Source organism: Plectropomus leopardus, chromosome 9, assembly GCF_026936395.1.
Source record: "Plectropomus leopardus strain MGB_pleo_1.0 chromosome 9, ASM2693639v1, whole genome shotgun sequence".
NCBI lineage: Eukaryota > Metazoa > Chordata > Actinopteri > Perciformes > Serranidae > Plectropomus > Plectropomus leopardus.
Genome location: NC_142184.1, coordinates 2,581,627 through 2,604,972, shown reverse-complemented (window position 1 = coordinate 2,604,972; position 23,346 = coordinate 2,581,627). Strand labels below are relative to the sequence as shown.

Sequence of the window (23,346 nt, the reverse complement as noted above, 5' to 3'; positions counted from 1 at the left end):
GACGAAAACCAAACGTGTGATTTCATTCAAAACTTTCTACTTTGCCCATCCTGTCTGTGGATTTTAGTCCTTGTTCAAACTAGAGATGGAAATCATTTCATTTCCTAAAACAGCTCGGCACTGTAGAGTTTAGAAAACATTAGTGCAATACTAAAAATGATGCTGTGGCACTGTCCATGGTTCCATATTTTCCCATATTTTTGTGTCTAAGTGACTAAAAGGAACAATTATTTTTGAAACTGGTTCAGTACTGAGTGTGCTGTTCCAGCCCGGAGCAGCGAAACAGGCTGCAGTGTCATTCCTGCGGGAAATTAAACACCCAACACGTTCTCTCACCAACTCGCCACATGGTGCCGCTCTGTCAGTGAGCTTCTGCGTCTATCATGACGTTTTAGGTTTCCTTCTGTGTCAGCTGTTTACGCTGCGGGATGCAGTTACTATGATGTCAATTAACGCACATGGAGCGATGATGCAACCTGTTACCGTGATGTCACAGTACGCAGAAAGCAGCATGGTCCTTACGTTTGACGCAGGCTGTTACTGTAATGAAAAACAAGCCACAATAAATCACGGAAGGTTAGATTTAAGCAGAAGAGGCACAGGTAAGGTGTACGGTGTTCACAAACTCTCACCATTGAAGCTAAACAGGCCATTTAAATATGTTTCTGAAGACATTTTAGCTGTAGTTTTTATCCGATCAGCTCTACCTAGTGTTACCGTTTGATCGGCGTTTGGAGTTCAGGAGATAGAGGTGGGGCTCTGTCTCTTGGTCCACTTCTATACACTTTGTTTCTGTGCTGGGGACACAGGAGGCGAGCAACAAAAATACCAAAGTCAGAGTTCTCTTACCATGTAGATGTGTGTGGGGTTTTTTCTACACGTTATCATGTGCTTCATTTGCCTAAACATAAGCAGATCTAACCATCCTGATGGTCTACGCCGTTGTGTAAACATAAGGACCGTGCTGCTTCATCCCACCATGTGCATTTGTTGACATCATGGTAACAGCATCCCAGAGTATAAACACCTGACGCTGAAGGATGGAGGAAACCTAAAACGTCCAAAGTAGACGCAGGGGGTCACTGACAGAGCGGCACCATGTGACACGTTTATCTGCCTCAGCCTCTTTTCAAAAGAAAATGCTGATTTTAGTCATAATGCCAACTGAAATCATTTGAGTTAAAATAAAAATTGAACTACAGGTAAGTCTTAAATCCAAAATACACTTGCAGCATAATATGGTATGTGCCAACAATCCCTCACACATGGTGGAGACGAGGCGAGGCGTGCACGCTGTGACTGAATCCACCGCTGCTCCATTTTCAAACATCAGCTCCAGAGAAGCACTGCTTCTTTACTTTTTGGCAGAGTTGCTGCTGTGCTCTGCACCCCGCCCGCTGCACCTTGACTTCTCTTGTTCACTGACAGCGTGAGCTGCTTTGTGGTCTTGATTCGTTCACAGTGGATGAGGACAAAGTCACCGTGGGGTTATATTTATATACACATTCTTGTATGACTCACAACTGCCTTTAAAAAACATCATATAGGAAAAACATATTTCCTGCTGAGCCATAGATTAAGAAAAACAATCCAAAAAATCCACAACAAATTCACTTGATACGCTTTATGTCACTAAAGCTGCGTCATCCTTTTGAGAGCTGTGTGCTCTCTGGTGTGCTACAGGTGCCATATTGTTTTTTTTATTTTCTCCTGATATACAAATTCGCTTTTTTAATAATACTGAAAAGAAACTTGGTGCACCACAGTGTTACAAGAATCACATTCAGAAAGAAAAGCATGAGGATGCATGTCTGCTGCACTGTGGTCCATTTAAAGTGCAGCCCGTTTCCACAGAGGTCATTGAAAAATAATTCATCTCTATTTTTCTTCCATGTTGCTGCCTCTGCTTTGGCCTCCTGCTAAGTACTGTACTTACCCCTCACAGCGGGGGGCCTTTGAACCAGTTAACAGCTTCTCCAGAAGTGTGGAGCAGTAAAAGGATCATGTTTGTTTGATGTCAGGCCTGGAGAGACATCTGGTAAATTCAGCATTATGTGATAAAGCAGCTCTGATGGAGAGATATGACCGACAATGACGCAAACTCAATGGATATACACAATCAGGCAGGACTGGGATGAAGACACATATTTGCATAATTCATTCACTGCTGTTTCTTCTCTTGGTGATAAATGAAATGATGTAAGAGATTAAGATTCCCTACCCTTTTTTTTGCTCAAATGACTTTATGTAAAAATGTGAATATCTGGTTCTTGTGATACAGACTGCAAACCTTGTCGCCATAAAGATGTTTGCATTGTATGTTTGTGCAAACCACAGAAACGTTTCATCTGCATGTTAAAATAAAGAGGCTTTGAAACTTTATTCAAACAATGCCGTGCCTAACATGTTTAGGTTTGTCACAAAATAACCCCCACTGCTTATGATTTGAGAAAAGATCAAGTTTTTCTTTAAATACCTGTTTTTTTTTGTGCGCCCATTAGCTCACAGAAAAACCTAGTTTGGTGGCACAATCCCAAAAAAAGCAGTTAGTTAGCAGTCTTGATACAAAAAAAACATTTCATGAAACTATCCACACTGGAAAAAACGCAGACAGGCTGCTAAAAACATCACCATTTGGAGCCAAAAAAGTCCCTGAAAATGCAGCAATTACTCATTAAAATATCAGACTCAAAATAAAGATATCAATGTACAAAATAGATGTAACATTAAATATCAGAGCTATGCAGATGATACTCTACATTTCAACTGAGCCTGATGATTACAGTATTTTAAACTTAAATCACAGCACGTGTCATCATTCATCAATAATTAAATGAGCAGCAGCTTTAAGATGAAGATATGGTGGTTATTATTTTAATTTTCCCCTGAAAAATAACCTGGATCAAATCTGAAGTAAGTGAGTGAAATCGTTAGGGGCACATCTTACCAAAATTTCCCGCTGGGCCTCAGTAAGGTTGGTCTTATCTGATTTTACATCTTTATTTGAGATGTGAGACTTCTCTCATTACCTTTCATCTGAGTGGCTTTTGTGTCGATGAGCGTGCCGGCGACAGAGGAACTTTGAAATTAATCCTTAATCTTTAATTTCTTTTTTTCTTTTTTAGCATCTGCAAAGGTCACTTTAGTGTTTCCTTCAAGTCTCTCTCTTAGTTTACGACTCTTCAGTTTGTGCGTATCTCCCAAGTTAGAAAGATGTCGTCCGCTGATATACAGATTATACAAAATTGCATCTGCCTTTGAGTGAAATGATTGTGCCTGCCCTTTTAACCCTTTGAAACCTGAAAAGATTGGTTTGATTTGAGTTCCTTCAAAAACACAGGGAAGAGGCAACAGTCAACTTGACAATACCTGTCCCAAAAATCTGCAAGATATTAAAAAAAGTTAAAAGAAAATCACCTGAAAATAAGCAAAAAAAAAAGAAAAGAAAAAAAGTCAAAAAGAAAAACAAACAAGAAAATGACCTAAAAAGTGTATTATTTTATATGTTATATTTTTTCTGTGACATAATCTTAAATATAAATTTATTATAATTAGAAATAAAGTTTTGTGGACATTTTTTCCCTATGTTTTGATAATTTTCTTTTCTCTTTTAAATATAAAAAATAATAAAAAAAAATAATATTTCTTGTCAAGTTGGTCATTGCCTTTTCCCCTTATTGAAAAAAATACTACAAATTTGCTGAGGTTTCAATGAGTCAAAAAGCTTCTGAAGAGCATCTGAAGAAAACAAGAAAACTGATGTTGATCCAGGTTTTAAAGGGTTAATGTTTGTTTGTGTTTCACTAAATTTAAGAGGTTTTCTGCTGTCAAATCAAAGCAAGTTGACTGTGTTATTTATCATTTGAATGACACCACACAGATTTGATATGCTTCAAAAAACAGAGAACATGAAAAGGTCATATATGTCATAAACTTGCCACTTTTTCAGGCTTCCTGCAATAATTAATGAATTAAAACCACTTAAAAGAAAAAAAATAAAATGCTATCATCACAACAGTTAATCTTGCATAAAGTAGATCTCTTGCCTCGCCGGCTCGGTACACGGTGTCTAAACCGTGAGCTCCGGGGCCTCGGAAACAAAACATGACAGTCATAAGTGGCTCAGCTGTAAACCTATTCAACAACACATCTTTGAGGCTTTGCCAAGAGCTCAAATGTTTCCCTCAAGCATCCCTCTCTGTCATCTCTCCAAGCCCTGCAGCGGTGGCGACGTAAGCAGGAAACAAAACGCTCTTCTCCTCACAGTCCCTTTGGAGGTGAAGTATGCATCACAATACAAAACAGTCCTCTGAGCACCTGAAGAAGCTGCCAAACAAGCAACAAAGTGTTGAGTTTTATCCCTTTTTTGTCTCCTCTCCTCCTCTGCTGCCTGTTGCCTTTTATGATGTATTTACCTGAGGGTCTTCTTCCCGTCTCACATGAGCCTCCTAGACAACAAGTGACCGTGGATGGCGGATATCCGAGCTCTCAAGAATCAACAGAAGGCCAAACAGACGTAAGACTAAAGCCGAGACTCTGTTTAATATGGCTCATTTTATTCTGAGTTTAGCCACTCACAGCGAATGTACCGTCTTCTTTTGGATATAATTGGGATACTTTGAATCTACTGAAGAATAAACGTAAATCCTGACGAAAACAGAAAGAGTGAGCACGCTGTGAGGAGAAGGAGGTTATCAGGTGCTCCTTGTTGACAGACAGATCAGGGAAGAGGTGACTCAGTATTGGAGTCCTTTGTCTATACAGCCCAAAAAAAAAATCATAATCAGAGTCCTACTCCCCGTTAGGTTTTCTATTGTCCAACAAAATCACCACAATAAGCATTTGCACATTTTAATGCACTAGATTCATTGAAACTTTGTCATTATGTAGCTAGGTTTAGGCAAACAAGCAGCAATATAGCAGTGCAGAACAGCTGCTTTCTTGCTTCTATCAGAGCAGAACAAGCAGGAAGGCGTTTGTAAAAAAACAACCCTCCTGTGTTTCTGTGCTGCTTCTCCCTCGTCTGCTGACCTCCACAGCTGCCCTGCATCAGCCTCGATAGTCCCTCCCTGCTCCAGAGAGTTTCCCAGCCAATTAGCTCACCTGTCTGTTCTCCAGCAAATCACCTTCTCCTCACCTGAGCTTCTCAGCTCCACCTGCACTTTACTCCCTTTTTGGACCTGTCCACTTTGTTGAAGTCTTGGTTTTGTTCTTGAAGAAATTTGTCATCATATGAACAAGCACACAACAAAATTGCAAAAAGACAAGCCCCTTATATGTGGGAGTGGTCACATATGAGGGATTTCGGGGGGCTGATAGTCCACGATTTCACAGAGGAATTGTGGATTCATAACTTCCCGATCATCCGCTCAACCTTCTCCAAGTTATGTGATGCAATAACAGCTCTTGTAGCTCCTGCTGCATCATGAGGGAGCCAGTTCCTACTGATGGGCACATAGCCATAGCATCATGTGACCAAGAAAAGACTAAAAAGTGCAATTGCAGTTTTGCAAAATATGGTCTTTTCAAATCGAAAATCAAATCTGAAATACCACCTCATGTGAGTGTAAAACTTTTTGTGGGAAATGCTTTATTGAAAATTGATGTGTTTCCATTAGATGCATTTTATATTTGCAGTTTCAGTTTGTGCAATTTGAGGGTTAATGGAAACCTGTCTACAGAGGCTGATCGCTTGTTTATTTAAAGTTAATATTGAACGTATCCAGGCATCCAACATGCACCTAATTTGGAAAGGCACATCTTTGGGATACACCGATCTAATGTGAAGTAGATTGCATGAATGCTTTTAAAGGTACACTGAGGACATGACAGACACATTTCTTGCTTCATAGTAAATTGACAGCTGGGGTCAAGTGAGGTGAGCTGGGGTCTTGGCAGAGGGGGTCTGGGATGTTGTCCAGAGATGGAGGGCTTGGTCGAGGGAGAAGCAGAGCTGGCAGGCAGCCTGGCACACACTGCGTGGTGCTTGGCTGGATCTCCTGGAGAGAGAAGAACTGCTGTGAGTCCCTGGCAAGTACACAGAGAAACTAAACAATCTAAGATTTGCTGGCAAAAAGACGTGAAACTGTGGGGGAGCTTGAGGCAGGGCACAACCGATCACGTGTGGCACAACAGTTCACAGTTTTTGTGGTGAAGGGAAGATGGACTGATTGGGGGATCAATGTGCTGATTGCAGACGGGGATCAGGTGTGCTGACAGCAGGGGGGTCAGAGAGGGGGAGGGGGGAACAAGCAGTCAAACAAAACCAGAAAACACATCAGGCACTCAAACAGAGACAGTAAAAAAAACCCCAAACACATGCAGACAGATGTTGCACGCAGACTCACGGAGGAGCGACTGTGACAAAAATAGTTACAAGTCACAACAATACATCTACGTTTGGTGCTTAAAAAGCTGCAAGAAAACACAGCAATGACTCGCTAGAGCAACTGGTTTTGTTATTCGTTGGTCTCAAACACATTTGCAGATCAGCAAATGTCTCACCGACAGGTGACACGCCTCCTTTTTTTTGGCATTTAGTTCCCAAAGAGAAAAATAAAACTTCATCATTGTGCCCACTTTTTTGTGCTCACCAAAGCTCTGCCCTCCACAACCATCCTCTACCCCATGGCACCAGTGATTGCAAAAATGATTAAGTGAAAAGTATCAGAAACTGCCCATCTTGCCATAAAATCAATACGTGGTTGGAATATTTTTTTTAAAAAAAGCTAACTCTTGCATCATATGTTGAAATGAATTTCTATCTAATTGGATGTAGCCTGACAATTAATTATGTAGGAGGGTGATCAGATTTACAGAGGATAGTGATGCTCTTCTTTGCAGCAATCAACGCAAGATCTTTTTTTTTTCTTTTTCAAATATGAATTTAACATATTTGTGGTTTGCAGAATGTAATAATGCTAACATTTTGTTTTAGGCAGCTGGGCTGGACTTTGCAGTAGCTGCAGATGCAAATCAACGATTAAAAGTCTGAATCCAGCTTTCTAAGAACACACACATACATGCTGGTGCTCTTCTCGCTCAGGGGGGACCTGAGGTTATTTCTGTGAGTCAGACGCTCCAGGAGCTGTACGTGAAATATTACAAATCAGCCTGGAGCGTCTCAATCAGGACTACAAGGACAGCAAACTTCAGATGGAGCGAAAAAAAAGAGAGAGATTGGTGGCTTCAAAGCAATCAGTGTGCTGCAGGAATAAGGAAATCAGTCAGGGAGTCCATTCTGTAGCATAGCAGGAAAATGTGATAGATGGAAATCTGTCCTCATGACTTGCATATGCTCATATCGCACAAGAAAAAAACAGACATGCAACCAAAACACAAGTCTCTAGTTATGTATGCACACAAATATATCCATGCACAAATAAAAGATGAAACACAAATATGCCATGGAAACAAAATTACGCCACCTGAAGTTGCTCATTATTATTTTGTGAAAAAAAAAGCCCGATCCACATTTTGGTGCATCTGCGATATGTTATCATGTATAACTTATTAATTGCTCCATTCTGCAGTCGCCTCCAGCGAGTCGGCGCTCAGCAGGCGGCGGGCTGACAGTTGACTTTATGTGGGAGCATCGAGATAAAAGCCGGTGTGGCTACTGGATTTCTTTCAAATCCACAAAAATTAGACATTAAAATGAAGCCGAGAACCTGCAGTTTTTAGCCGCATGTGCTCACTTCCTCTTTTCATGAGACCATCAAAATACTGAAAAAAGGAAAAATGTTTGACCTTTTAGTTTTTAAGCGTCCATTAACACCCAGCTGAGTACTTAATGCTTATTTAAACAGATGGAAGTAAAAGAGTTCGGAAATAATTATAGAGAAGAACAAAAGAAACAAAATTCCCCTGACATAAGAAAAGGGTTCTTTGAAAAACATCTGTTTTAAAATGATTAAGAAATTAAAAAATAATTATTTATTGAACTATATTGTCACATTATTATAACAATATAGCTGCACTAAATTTATAAAATTGCAAAAATCTCACAGTCTGCAGGAGGCTTAAGGCTGTCAGATGCACTGACATAATTTATATCTATTTATCATATCAGACTGATTCCTCGTGATGACTGATGATAAATTTCTTATTTATTGTTGTCTTGTGGTTTTTTGTTCACCTGCAGGGAAATGTCAGGGGGAGGGAGGCCAAAGAGAGAAAGATCCATCATGGTGTGTAATATGAATTTGCCTAAAAGATCCCATTTACACATTCAGAACAAAAAGTCAGTGAAGAAGTGAATGTTATTAACTAAGCCAAAAGTCACATTTTCCCTTTAGAGGGTTTAAAATAGGCAGGTTTCCATTGCAGATTTGCACAAAACTTGTGTGATCTTTTCGAAATGTCGATGAAACACAGTTGCGAGATGACTGCGTTTCCGTTGAGTGATGTTCTGTGACTTCTGCTCTGGCGATAACATTCAAGAAGCATGATAATGTGTGTTCAAAAGCGGGTTATTTCTATTGCAGACTAACCGTCATTGTTGCCAATCCAAGGCCACGTAGGCGTGAGGTGTAACAGGTGCACTGTCGTAATCAGTGTTGCAAATCATTGACAAATACCACGCTGTGATTCATATCAAAATCTACTTAGCATGTAGTTTATTTAAAATAAAACATTTTTGTGTTGTTTTTTTTTTTTTTATGTATAGTGGCATGCCAACAAAACAAAATTCTGAAAATTAATGCATATTTGATATTTATGATTAGGACACATGTTGGTGAGTGTGTGTAATACTAAAATAGGTCTTAAGGGTTAATAAGTTGATTGTGTTTTGGGGGTTTTCCATTCGTATTTTCCCTCCTGTGTTTCTGCGCTGCTTCTCCCTCATCTGCTGACCTCCACAGCTGCCCTGCATCAGCCTCGTTAGTCCTCCCTGCTCCAGAGAGTTTCCCAGCCAATTAGCTCACCTGTCTGTTCTCCGCCAAATCACCTTCTCCTCCTCACCTGAGCTTCTCAGCTCCTCTCTCCACCTGCACTTCATCCCCTTGTCACACTTGTCCACTTCGTTGACTCCTCGGTTTTCTTCCTGAAAAACGTTGTCATGATATGAACAAGTACACAACAAATTTGCAAAATTAAAGGAGCTCCAAGCTTCTGCACGCCTGTCTTCTAATTAGTTTTGTCTTGACTGCACCTTGAATTAAGGTTATTTCTTTGAGTTCCTGTTGCCTGTTATCTCCTGCATCCACCTGCTCAGCTCTACACGTGGGAGTGGCCACGTATGAGGGATTTCTGGGTAATGGTACACAATTTCACAGAGGACTTGTGGATTCAAAACTTTGGGACGATCTCCTCAACTTTTGAAGAGGTCTGCGATGCAATAACACCTTATAGCAACTCTTGGACTCTTTGTTGTACATCATGTGACCTATAAGACCAAGAAAAAGTGTTCCCATTGCAGTATTGTGAAATATGGCTTTCTCAAATTGCCTGAAATATCTCCTTATGTGAGCATAAAAACCTTTTTACAATAAACAGGAGTTTTTCTAAATTGACATGTTTCAGTCAGGCATATTTTATATCAGCAATTTTAATTTGCACAATTTGAAGATTATGAAAAACCCACTCACACCTGTACAATATTTGACATCTATTGTAACAGTAATTATTTGGTTTAGATGTGAAAAAACTCCCCAAGAACAACCTTTTACATGGAAAAGAGTCTCTCTCCTCCAAGAGAGACGGAGATGTCATGTCTGCAGAATAAACAGAAGTAAGAAGTTGTTTCTAGTTGCAACACACTGAATTAATTCTTCACATTACAGCTCAACTGCACAGCAACTCAAATCCATCATGCATCAACATCCTCGGCGCTCTGACAGGCTGAGCGCCTGCACACCAAACAACACGCTGAGGCTTCAGACTCATCCCTGCACAGACGTGATGAATTCTCCTTCAACTGTGAGCGTTTGCAGAAAACCTCTGTCGGGTTAAACCACAGTGTCGTCTGTGTTTCCCTTTTTGTTTCTTGTTCACACACACACACACACACACACACACACACACACACACACAGAGTGGATGTTCCCTCCGCCTCTGATCAAAGTCCAGCTCTCTAACGACTAACAAGGTTAGAAGAAAATTAATGGCTTCTGAAATGTTAATTATGTCTCGTAACGACGGCGTGCATGCTAATGTCACCTCTGATTAGCAGAAGCGATGCATTGTTCCACATCCACAAGTCTCAGCTGAAAACTTTAATTGATGCAAAATTGTTCTTTTTAAATGATAAGCAGAAAATTAAAAGAGCAATAAGAGTTGAAGTTACAGGTTAATGCTACATGGTGGTGGAAGCCCAAAGGGGTTGGACTTAAGTGCATATCGTTTTCAGCCGTGCAGAAAGAAAAACTACATTATTGAGTGGCTTTGTGTTAACCCTCTGAAACCTGAGCAAACTGGCTTAATTTATTTTAAACGCGGGGGGGGGGAAAGGCAATAAGCATCTTAACAAGAAGAGATCCAAAAAATAAGTGAGAAATTAATTTAAAAACATACAAGAAAATTAACTAAATTGGCTAAAAAAAAGAAAAGAAAAAAGAAAAAACAGGAAATGATGATAGTTATTTACACAAGATGCTCGAATGTCCACATCACTTTTTTGGTGAGCAGGCTGGAGTCCAACACAGAAGACGAGAAATTAACTGATTTAAAACACGTGCCACCTAAAGAAATTATTTTCAGTTTGAGAGAATGCTATATGGAGAGTATTTTTACTGCATTACTGGGGTTTGCTGACTGACAACTTTAACAAAGTTTTTTTTTTCTGTTTGCTTTTTTTTTTAAGTTCTCCATTCTCTCTCCTGGAATATGACAAACTATTCAAGTCCCGGTGGTTATAAATGAATAAAAATGCATGTGTCATTGGTGCCTCATGCACATTTAAAGAGGTTACTCCCCCCCAAAAAAGAAAAACATGTAAATAATGCCTGCATGTGTGCTGACTCAGCAGGTATCAAATTATAAAAGTTGGTCTGCTGGAGAATAAATATTTAAAAGCAATACAGAATAGCCGAGAGCCTCATTGCATTATGTTACATTATGTTTTTTATATATATATATATATATATTTATATATCCCAAAAAATAGGGATTTGTTTTTTTTTTTTATTTATTTATTCATCAGCACTTTGTAGGTAATCTTTTTTTTTTATTTGACAATTTGACATTTTTGCTTATTTACAGCTTATTTCCTTGAAACCTTTTCACTTACCTTTTGCTAATTTTTGGGCGATGTCTTAGGTTGCTCATTGTCTTCTTCCTTCTTTTGTTAATGTTTTAAAGGGTTGAAATTTAAATATTTGGACAATTATTTGCATGTGTAAATGCATACGTGTATACAAGCGGTCCTCCACTCTTCTCACTTAGATCACGTCTAATGTTGATGCAGCTCTGGCGATCGTCTCTGGTGGTCTGCTGTTTGTGCAGCGAACTAACAAACTGCACTAATGAACATTTCCCTCTCTGAGACTCTTCCTTAATAAACAAGCAGCATCATTAATCCTCAGCGCTGTGAGCTCTGTGCATGGGTCCCATCAGGGAGGTTCAAAGGTGTGTGCAGTGAAACACACGTTGCCGCTTCCTCCCCTAAATTGCTCTTAATAAACACGACTGCATGACATATAAAAGGTTGAAGGACATAAATTACGCCTCCTTTTTAAAAATCTTAAGCCGTTTGTTTGATATTTGTGCAGCAGGTGGAGAATGTCAAATATGTGGCAAATCTAAAATCATATTAATAGAAAAAAGTCATTGATTTTTTAAATGTTTAATAAATAAAAAAATCAGTCTTTGAAAGGAAGGGGAGGGGAGGGGCACAAACATAATCTTGGAAATTAAACCTGTTCAACAAAGGCTGTTCAACACGTTACCGCTTCTGTTTAAAAATATTTTCTTATTTTTTTCTATTTATTTTTGGGGGGCTGAATGGTTCCCGGAGGACTTGCAGGAGTGGACGATCTTGAGGGAGTTTTTGGCAGACAAATTGCATCAATTAATTTTTGGAGCTAAAACATTTTGAACGGAACGCCACATTCACGCTGATTCGGCTGTAGTAACAGCTTTATTTCTATTTTTAGTGGGTCTAAACTACTTTGTACTTCTGACCTCCACAGTCATGTTTCCACATCGAGCTCCTCAGATCCTCTGACTGATTCTCTCCACGCTCCTACGTAAATATTCAGGGGTGATTCATTCTCCCCAGACTGTAAATCAGCGTTTATATATTCAGTCTATTTAATGAGTTGCAGTGAGGTTGACAAGTACATTTTTTGTGAAAATGCATGACATGAAATTCAAAATATGACATGATTAACTTGTGGCTGTATGTTATAACAGCAAACGCTATGAGTTATGTAAATATCATAAATTAGTCTGATTCACCAGATGTAGACTGTGACTATTTCGGACTTCCTTCCACTATGTTGCATATCATTTTTAAAATCTGTGGTGCTACAGGAAACACAAACCTCTGAGCTATCAACCTACACGCTGAAAATCAAGGTTTTCATGAAGATTTGGATCATACAATAAAGCGTGCATGCTTTGCTCTTTCTGTGAATCGTTGAAAAGATCAACACGTAAAACAGCTTTTTTCTTTTTTTTGGCCAGCTGGAGTTCATTTGTCTCATTTTTTGAAGCATCTCTAGTCAAACGATACCTAAGTACAATTCTTTTTGCACCAGGAGTCTGATCTCAGTTCACCCTGATTCCCTGTTGGTTTAACAAACTTTGTCACTGCTGTCAACAAGGCCACTCTCTTCTTAAAGAGCTTCAACACCGAGTCATCAGGTAACAATAGCCGAGTGATGCCAACAGTTAGCCCTGTCACTCGATGGGTTTCCATTAAGCCTCAAATTGCGCAAATTTAAATTGCGGATATAAAATGCACCTAATAGAAACACTCACTTTTTAAAAAACTCCCATTTATTGCAAAAAAGGTTCTGCGGGTATTTTAGACGATCTTGTGGAAAAACTATATTTCACAAAACTGCTATGGAAACACTTAAACTCCCATGGATTTGATTGCTTTGAAAGCTCATGTGATACAACACATTGAGGTACATCTGTCAACCCTCATGACGACATCATGTGCATCAGCTCTAATTAGGGGTGCTGTGTTTGTGGCGTCCATGTTTTCAAAGCACACAGATGTGTTTGCAGAGCTGCAGGAACATGACAAACCTCCTAACATACAGGAGCCGGCGGGCATAAAGCGTGCATGTATGGTTGGGCAGGAATTCAGCTCACCTGCTCTGCCAGCGCGCCAAAATGTGAAATGCTCAGTGGGTGGGTTTCCATTAACAAACTGAAGTTCTGAATATAAAATACATAAAATGGAAACACATCATTTAAAAAAAAACAAAACAAACTCCCATTCATCACAGAAAAGTTTTAATGCTTGCATCAGGAGGTACTTCAGGCGACTCAAAAAGTTCTATGAAGACACTTTTTTGGCTTTTTTAGGTCACATGATGCTATGGCTGTGTTCTTGTCAGTAGGAACTGGCTCCCTCATGAAGCAGCTGTTATTGCATCACATAACTCTGAGAAAGTTGAGTGGATCATCAGGAAGTATTGAATCTACAATTCCTCTGTCAAATCGTGGACTATCAGCTCCTAAAATCCCTCATACGTGGCCGCTCCAATGTATAAGGGGCTCAACTTTCCATAATCGCTCGCACAACACACCTATGTCGCCTTGAATTGGGAATAATGATGACTTGTGAAGACAGGAAGCAGCATAACTCAGTGGAAACGCAGTCATCTTGAAATTGTGTTTTATTGAAACTCGAAAATCGTGATCATTTCCCAATTTGGAGTTTAGAGCTCAGATTGTACGACTAAAATATGCCCCCAATTTCTCCTGCATGGTAACCATTCCTCTTTTCCTGCTTTTCATCTTAAAACAGCTGAGGCCTGTCTGCAGCTGCACGAAGCTACAAATGAATGAATAAATCAATAAAAATTGGGCCTATTCTGAAGCTCCAGACTCAGATGGTCCTCAGAGCAGACGCGAAAATTCTGTTTTGATGAGCTGATAACACGTTTACTGCAAAAAGTGACATTTAAAACAAATGCTGCATCTAAAAATATTTCGCTCTGACACTTTTAGCTCATTTCTGCCCTCAGGGTGAAAATCTACTCATGCTTCAAATACGCCTAAATAACCACCATCGCTGCATTGTGGCGTTGACTGAAGCCACATGGAAATAAAGTTGTTTTCAGTAGAGGGAGGTCAGCATGTCAGATTACTGCATTTTCTGTCTCTTTTCTTTGCTCTCATCTGTTAACAAAGCAGGAGATGAATTACAATTACAAATTACAAATAAATTACAATAACTGAAGGATATTAACACAAAGAACTGCTCTAAAGGGTGCACTGAATTTAATTTGGAAATTAATTTACGAATTTAAATTAAATCTTCAAGTAATCTTTTTTCTTTAAAAAAAACTAAACATCCTTATATACACACACTGATGCTCCTCCACACCCTCAACTTCGCTCTCTTGAAAGGTTTTGACACGAGGAGGAAAAGGTCAAAATACTTCCCCCCACACACACACACGCTCACACACACTCGAGCATTGCTGCTGTCTCATAAATCATGATTCTGACACATCCTCTGCCTGCGAGCGTTATGATGTCATGATTTTACAGCACATAGCTGTTATTTTCGATAATTTTAGGCATTTTTTTCCATGTATCTTTTTCATAACTTCATTTATTCGTGACACCCACTGATTAACAACATGTTGAGGCTGATAACAAGAGCAGTTTCTCTGTCTTTTTATCACTGACATCTTCCTGTGGCTCTGACATTAGCGTTTGTTAAATATTTACTGCCGGCTGATCACCACCTGGAAGCAGATAACAGCAACATGACACTCCCTGACTTTTATTACAGCGACAGCCGGACGGCTTCATTAAAGAACTGACTGGTGTTTCTGCAAACGAAACGTAGGTTGTGTCGCCCAAAAACGCTGGTAACAGAGAGCTTCTTTGAAACGGGACAGTTAAGAAGGACTCGGCAGCTGAAATGTGGACTGAAGAGGCTCAGATGAGAAAGTGGAGTGTCAGTTAATCACACCGCAAGTGGGAGTGTAATTAAATTAGCAGTGACTGATGAACACCTGAACACACTCGACTGTAAGAGCTGATGAGGACTGTTCAAATACAGAGAAATCTCGTACCTGATTACAACAAGCTGCAGCTGTCTGTCATTCATGTGCCATCTCCTTATGTTGACCTCAAACTGGAGCTGTATTGGTCCCAGTGGTCTCCACCATCATACAAATGTGCTTTAATTTACATGAACAAAGCCTGATTCCCAGAACTTTGAAGTTCTTGTATAAAGCAACTGCAACATGCCTTTCAGGTCATCATCATATCACGTGTACGGTTATCTGTCCTACTCTGCTGTTGCCATTCTCACCATCAGGATAAACTTTTTATAGCTGTCTTCGAAGTGTTACCAGTTACCATACTACTCTGTGTGCCTTACAAATTGCCCCTCAGGGAGAAACAAAGTGTTGATTGAATTGGTTGAATTGAATTGAATCAAATCAAATCGAATCGAATAGAATTGAATTTAATCGAACTGAAAGGCAGCAATAAGAAATTTAACGTCGTACTAAAAACAGAAAAGATTTTTCTTTCCCGTTCTACATTCATATAATGACATTGTGAAAAAAATCCTCATGTACATCAATCTGCAAAAACAACCATAAACGCTGTAGTAGTATTAGTTTGCACGGCGAGAGAAGGGGTTGCATTTACAAGATTTTACTCTGGGACATGGTTTCAAAACCTCTGTTGTCAGGCCCCCAAAATGCCGTTCTCATGTGAACGTAAAACCAAACTGCAACAAAAGTTTAACATTTAATGGGAGAACCATTGCCACATAAACGACCCCTAAGGCAGGAGATATACTTGCTGTTTAACCTTACCTTTCCATACGCGTTCAGGTGCGTCTGGCTGCATTAACAGCAACTTTACCCCGGCCGAAGTATCCTCCGGTGTCTGCTGTTGGAATTTCAGGATGCTGAAACCATGATGTCAACAAAAGCACATGAATGGTTAGCATTAGGCAAAAGAGGCACATGGTATAAGATGTAGAGAAGAAACATCTCATTCAAACAGATGGCGATCAATCCACTGTCCCTCCTGTCTGCCCTATAAAGACCTTATTCCTTCCTTATTATATATAACGTGACTACTGGTCGCATTTCAACCTGACCCGTCCAATGGCGAATCATGCTGCTGCGACAGGTGCTGTCCGGCTGTGTGGCGACATATAATGACGAGAACAGTTCTGTGCAACAGTTCTGTGTGTTCTCAGATCACAACGTCCAGCAGTGTATTATGAAGACGTGAAAGGTGGTTTCCGGCGTTGGGATCTTATGTCGAAAGCGCTGCCAAAACAGCAGTATTTTTAAGATTTAGGAATGAGAACAGGCTGGTCACACTGACAGATAGTTTGCAGAATGCATCTCAAGACTATCCAGATGTCCTTCTACCATTTCCAGTCAAGTATTTCATTATACTGCATATATTACAGCTGTGATCATTTGATCTCACAGCACGTCCATATCGTGTCGTGAGTTGAGACATTTAAACATTGGAGACTGAAATGATGCATTTATGAATAAAGTCCATCAGTCACTGTGGGTGTTATTAAAAAAAAATCATCTTTGGATGAATTGGATTCATCTTTGCAGAACATCATTAAATCTGCCTCAAAATGAAACAAATACTACTTCTGCACCATCATCTTTCATTGGGTTTTTTGGATGCAACTCAAAGAAACTCACAGCAAAGTGTCAAACCCGAGCAGGAGGCTGCTGAATTATTACAGAGGCAGGACACAATTCAGCCCTCAGCATCGAGCAGCGCGGTGACAGATCCACATGACTCCTCCATTTCAAACTGCAGGCTCCCTCCCTCCGGGGCCGCAGTCCCACACAGAGCGCGGAGAGGTTGCATCCTGAGTTAATAAAACATGGAAAAAAGCAGAAGGGTAAAGGCGTCAGAAAGAGATCCAAAAAGTCTTCCTGCCTTCATCTGGGAGAGGCACTCTGAGGGTAAAGAGTTGGCTTTCAACCTGACGACACGTGCACTCTTTTCCCCCCTCTTCATTCTTTAACACAGTTTTGAAACAGTTTTTGGGACAGGAATTTAAAAAAACTGTTGTCGCTCTTGGAGTCAGTGTTATTAAAGTGAAGCAATATTAGCAGGTAGGTATGCAGCCAGCACAGACCTGCAGAGACTCATGACGGCTCTCTGCATCACAGTTATGTACCTGCTGCTGTGGAGAGATTAGCTTCACTCATCAGCAGAGGCTCATTAAAACTTTCAGGTCTCATCATTGTGTGTAATTAGTTATTAGTCGATATTAGCCGGCGTGACAACATGAGCTGATTACTTAATCAAGTATTCTACTGCTGGTGGTTGATAAATGAAACTGGGTCGTCTCTGCAGAAGAAAGACCCAAAAACTTTCAAAATGAGTGCAACAATATCAGAGAAAACAGAGAAAAACGATTTGTTCCAGAGGTAGAAAACCTACAACGACCAGAATGCACGGCGCCGTACCAGACCAATAAACGCCCTTGCTTGTGGGTGATGATGTAATGCTAATACGTGTGAAAAAATGGCAGCCATATGCAACTCAGTAAGAGAATCTTGGTTTATATTTGATCTGCGCTGCTTAGTTTTACTGTTTGATATCGTTTTTGTCAGTTTCTGTTTTCTCTGTGCAGGAAGCAGAATGGCATCCACTTCCTGTTCACAAATTCTTGCTATTAAACCTAAACATGAAACTAAAATGTGTTTCTGAGAACATTGGAGCATAGAAATAGGCAGCAGTGACATAATCTTGATTTTTTGTTATAGGTATGCCTTGTTCTACTATTTGATCAGTTTTCAGTCTAAATTTGAGATTTCATCCAACAGAATATTTCAGTCTAGAAAAAGTAGATGGACGGACAAATGCACTTCGATACAACGCATCACGTGTTGAACATAACAACATCTGCTTCAAGGTCGTTGACAGAAATGTGTTTTGCAGCTTTTCAGCCCTCCACCTGCAGCAGCTGGTCAGTCCTTTCACCCTGTTTACTGTTAGTGTGTGTGTGTGTGTGTGTGTGTGTGTGTGTGTGTGTGTGTGTGTGTGTGTTTCACAGGCAGGTGGTGAGAAAATGTCAGCGCTGGCTGTGTCTGTGTCTGCTCACATGTCAGTGAAGAAGAGAGGAATATTTTTTGAAAAGGGCATCTTACAAAGGGCACAAGTACAGTCTCAACTCCTCCACTCTACCTGTCAATTCAAGTCAAGTCCACAGACACACACACACACACACACACACACACACACACAAAGAGGATGAGATCATTAATAAACAGTTACATTTATGAAATTCCCTGGCGACTTACGAAAAGCAGAAGCACGGACATCAGAAAAATTGCATCTGAATTGCAAAGCTGAATCCTTCACACACAGCAGCCTTCTCTGTGGTTTCATTCACAAAACAACTTTTCGTGCATCGCATAATAAATGCCCTCATCTGAACTGAGCCGCACAAACAGCGCCTCCACTGCCCGTCAGATTTCAAACGACTCAAATTTCGATAGAAATGGAAATGAATACAGAAATGCATCTGTTTCCATCTAAATGATTTTATGCCTCTTTATTTTTATATTTCTTTGACACTTACGACATCAATTTAAAGTCACATCAATTATAATAACAGTTCTCTGGACATTATAAAGCAAATTTTCAGGTCTATTTTTTGTCATCTTTTGCTAATTTCTTTGCCAAATTTCTCATGCCTCTTTTTTGATGTTTTTGAAAGAAATCGACCCATTTACTTTAAAAGACTTTAATGCTATTGAAAGATGCCTGAACGATGGACAAGAAAACTGACGTCTTTCCCGGTTTCAAAGGGTTAAGGTGAGCACAGAATAACTGGAATGATAAACAACCTCGTAGCATTAATCTCTGCAGGCACATCATTCTGCAGGGTGAAGAATCAATGAGCAAAACACATTTTTAATTGGAAGTGGATTTAATGATCTGAGAGAGGCGATTCAACAAGGTATTTTCCAAAGCTGGAGGTTTTTATAAGGAATTTCTCCTTTGATGGGCACACGGGAGGCTCAGGGGCCAAACAGCAGTCAGGGTTCAATCATAAGTCGTGAAAAGTCTGGCTTCAAGTGTTGCTTCCAGAGTGCAAAATGCTTATTTCTTTTTGCAGTGCAACTGATGCAGCAGAGGCAGGGGTGAAATGAAAATAATAATTGGCATTTATTTCCTGCTCAAGGTTAGGATTAGGGATCGCTTTAACCCCGTGATAACTCCGGAGCAGCTTAAATAAACTGCACGAAGCTGCCTCGTGGTCAAGCTCGCGGTTTGCAGGTAAAAAAGAGGAAAATGCGTCAGTCTGCAGCCCTTCACAGTGGAGTCGGCAGTGACAAGGACTGCAGTGCAGAGGTATTTTGACATTTCAGGTTGGAGGGAAAAACAAGGTGGGACCTGCGAAATAATAATGAGAGAAATCCCTCGATACTGAGCCAAGGTTATGTTTATTGTTGTGTTGTGGCGAGGGGATCCTTCATTGTTCCTATGTGTTCCTCGCAGACAACAACCTGGGCAACAAACTCAACATGTAACAAGTGTTTGGTATCCTGACATATTACAGCAAAAAAAAAGAGCTTCTTATCTTCAGTGCGAAAGATTGAAGCTCAACTCAACCTCATTTATACAGTAACTTTCATACAAACATGCCGCCCAAAGTTTTATCACATAACAAATTTTAAATCTTTAAAAAGCACCAGGATCAACATCAGTTTTCTTGTGCTGCATTCAGGTTCCTTTCACAAGCATTTAAACCTCTGAAACATGAGAGAATTAGTGCCATTTCTTTTCGGAACAAAGAAAATGAGCAAATTGTCCAGAAATATCCCTGCAGCGGATTATTAGATATGATTAAAAACATGGGAAAAAATGTCCAGAAAATATATTTTTAATTCTCTTAAAAGTCTTGATTTTTTTTTTGTTTGTACTTTTCTTCCTTTATTGTGTAATGTATTATTTTTATTTATTTATTTTTACTTATTTTCGGGCAATTTTCTGGGATATGTGCTCAGTGACTCCAAAATAAAATTAACTATCTCAGTTTTGGATTTTGTCAGGGTCAAACATTCACAGAAGTTTGTAGAAACATGGAAGAAGTTAGACCCCCCGTGGTTCCATCTGAAGTGAGGGGGCCACATGCTGTTACTGCTCACTGCGTGCTCAGCAGGTCCAACCAACTACACACACACACGCACGCACACACACACACACACACACACACACACACACTTTCACAACTGCTCAGTTTTGTGCGAGCTGTTCTTTAAGTTCAGATATTGCATGTTCACTTTCTCTTACTAAAAGTCAACTCTGCTGCTGCAGCATTAATGAACACTGCTGCAGCCTCTGAAAAACTGCTGCTGCATCAACTGATTTGAATATATGTTTTTTATTATCGAGAAGACAGAATTTATCAGCAAACAGTCAGCTCTCCCGCGGCGCTCTGATGTGGTTTATATCTGAGTTTGTGCTGAACATAACAGACTGCTCTCCACAATAATACTATCTTTCAGTCTTGTGATGCTGCATCTGTTCTTGTGTTGTAATATCTGCTTTGTTTAATACGTTTTGAGTGTTGCAGGCGTCTCTGCATTGTTACAAATACATGTTTTTATGTTTCCTTTGCCTGAATATATGCAGGCTGTTTGTATGAATATACACATATATAGTGTGCAAAAAAGTAGAATGAGAGGGATGTCAGTTGCCAACAAATATCATGTTGATTTGCAGTCTTCCGATCTGCATGTGTGTGTGTTGTCTCTGTGATCAGCTAAAGTTTTCTGCAGTCAAATCCATTGAAAAAAAAACCCAAACACTGTGAAATGACAAGCAAAGATTACCAGCTCACTCTCATTCCAAAGTTATTAAATACCGCAACTTTTGCAGTGATTTTGACGTAAGATCCTGACGCCAAAAGCCACCTTTCGCACCTGTATAATAATGGCATCAGCTGAAAACGTGCCAGACAGAACTGTTTGCAGTCTTGTTATGCACCGGCAGATCATCGGACTGCACCTGCACCGGTCGGCATGATACACAGACAGGCAGCGTCAGTTGACAATGTGGCTGGATGGAACCTGTCACGTCTGCATGATACACCACTGGATGGGGTCAGGTTGAAACGCTGTCGGTAATGTCATAACATAAAGAGCATACAGGTCTCTATAGGGCGGCTGAGAGGGGAGGTGGATGCATCCAACAACCCTGGACTTTCATGCAGAAGTCAGATGTTGCCTTCCTGTCTGAATGTGATGTTTTGTTTTGTTTTTCTTCATCTTACTTTGTGCTTTTTTTGTCTCTAATACGTTTACGCAGAAGTCCACTGCAAAGTGGCAACACGTGAGGAGTGAGAACATGTTGAAAACACCCAGGTTACAGGACACGTTAGTCACAGTTTTATTTGTTGTTCTTGAACAGTGATTTGCAGCTTGGCAGTTATCAGGTGACACATCATGCCCCCGTATACATGTATGTTACTTTTGATGTGTTGACCTGATACATACGATATTTGACATTTCCGTCGTTTGCTGAATTGCAACATTTTCTTCCAGCATCGGGGCTGCAGAAGCATCTCTGTCTACAGTGTACATATTTGTAGAAAACTTTTCACATCTTTGCACTTTAACACAGTTTGTTTCACACAAATTAACTTTTCTGGATTGGCCCTTTGGGAATTTGTTGAAGGGTTTGATCAAACTCCAAATTTTCTTCCAAACCTATTCAGGAATGAATCGTCTGAGTCACTATTATGGAACAGAAAGATTTTGGGAAAAAAGAGTGAGTGAGCATTTTACCAGAGGGATAACTAGGTCAAATCAAATGCATTTAACAAGAGAAGGAGACAGAGGAAGGTATTTAATGAAAGACAGTGATATGAAGGTTAAAACCAGTTCAGGACATTTCGCTGCAGTTGCATTCAGTGGAGTCTAAACACATAGTGCTCATTTTTTATAACCTGAATAAACCCTCAGGGAATGAAGGTAAATCAAAGCATGCGTGTGTGCTCTTGCACTATCTGTGTGAGGACCAATTTGAGTTTCAGATTTTTTGCCTGATCCTTGCTTCTTCAAAGGGTTTTTTGAAGGTTAAGTTCAGGCTAAGGTTCGGGGAAGTCGATAGGGAAGGCATTTTGTTAAGAGTCTTTAGATGAATGCAAGTCTCAGATGTGTTTGTGAGTGCACACCGCCTGCATCAATGATCTCTACATTATGCAGCAGGCAAATGAAAGAAACAAAGCTTTCGATTTTACGCCCGGGGTACAAATAAACAGAGTAAAGGAACAAAAGATGGCACCATCCAGAGAAATCTCAGCAACCACAAAATGACTGCACATTTTATTCCAATGTTTTGAATGCAGATACAATTCTGTCAGCCTTAACTGAAGCTTAAAACAGAATATTTGATCATTTTTACACAGTATGCACATAGCATTTCAAGGAGTTTTGTATCTGCCACTGATTTTATCTTTCTGTAATTTAGTTGCCATGAACAGATATGGTATAAAACATCAATCATGTAAAATATTTGACATTAAACTTGAGGGGACAGAATGCAAGACACCACAGACATTCTGCTTCGCCTACCTGTGGCACACAGTTTGACAGTGTTACGAAAGACAGTAAATTATTTCACTGCTCTGATTCTTGACACTTAATTCCTTAACATGATGCATTTTTATGTCCTCTTAGTTTTCACCCCAAAAATTGTGGTGAAGAGTTTCTTCTCTGTTAACTTTTTGTTTCTTCTCCTCCACCTGTCACATCTATATTTACATATCTATGAACCATAAAACCATCGATATCAACATGGTGTCACATTTTTCTTTCAACTCTAATGTTTTTTGCACATGCATTTTTCTCACTTTTGAGCTAGAAATCAGGTCTGAGGTGTTCCTCAGGGCTCTGTTGTCGGTCCGCTCTTTTTTAGTTTGTAATTTATCTGAACTTCTATCAGGTTTCAAGATGTATGCAGATGATAATGTTACATATACGTATAGCACTTACCTTCTAAATTAAAATACTTGTTTAAGACTTATTATATATTATTATTATTAGTATTTTTTTTCTAGGGGTCAGTCATTTGATAGTCAAACTATCTTCTAAAGAAAATGAAAACATGTTATACAACAAGACATGATTTGGATAAAATGTGGAAAGTTAGATGTTGCTAAATGTTTTAAGCATTCTCATTTTTTTTTTC

At 39.7% G+C, this 23,346-nt stretch overlaps 1 long non-coding RNA gene across 1 annotated transcript; it reads right to left on the bottom strand.

Moving 5' to 3' along the window:
- Positions 1-5,585: 5,585 nt before the first annotated feature.
- On the bottom strand, positions 5,586-9,252 carry LOC148188635 (uncharacterized). Its single transcript, XR_015777324.1, has 3 exons — positions 9,155-9,252; positions 8,965-9,046; positions 5,586-5,999 (listed from the first exon to the last, which is right to left on the bottom strand). It is a non-coding gene; the product is annotated as an uncharacterized LOC148188635 (long non-coding RNA).
- Between the last annotated feature and the right edge of the window lie 14,094 nt (positions 9,253-23,346).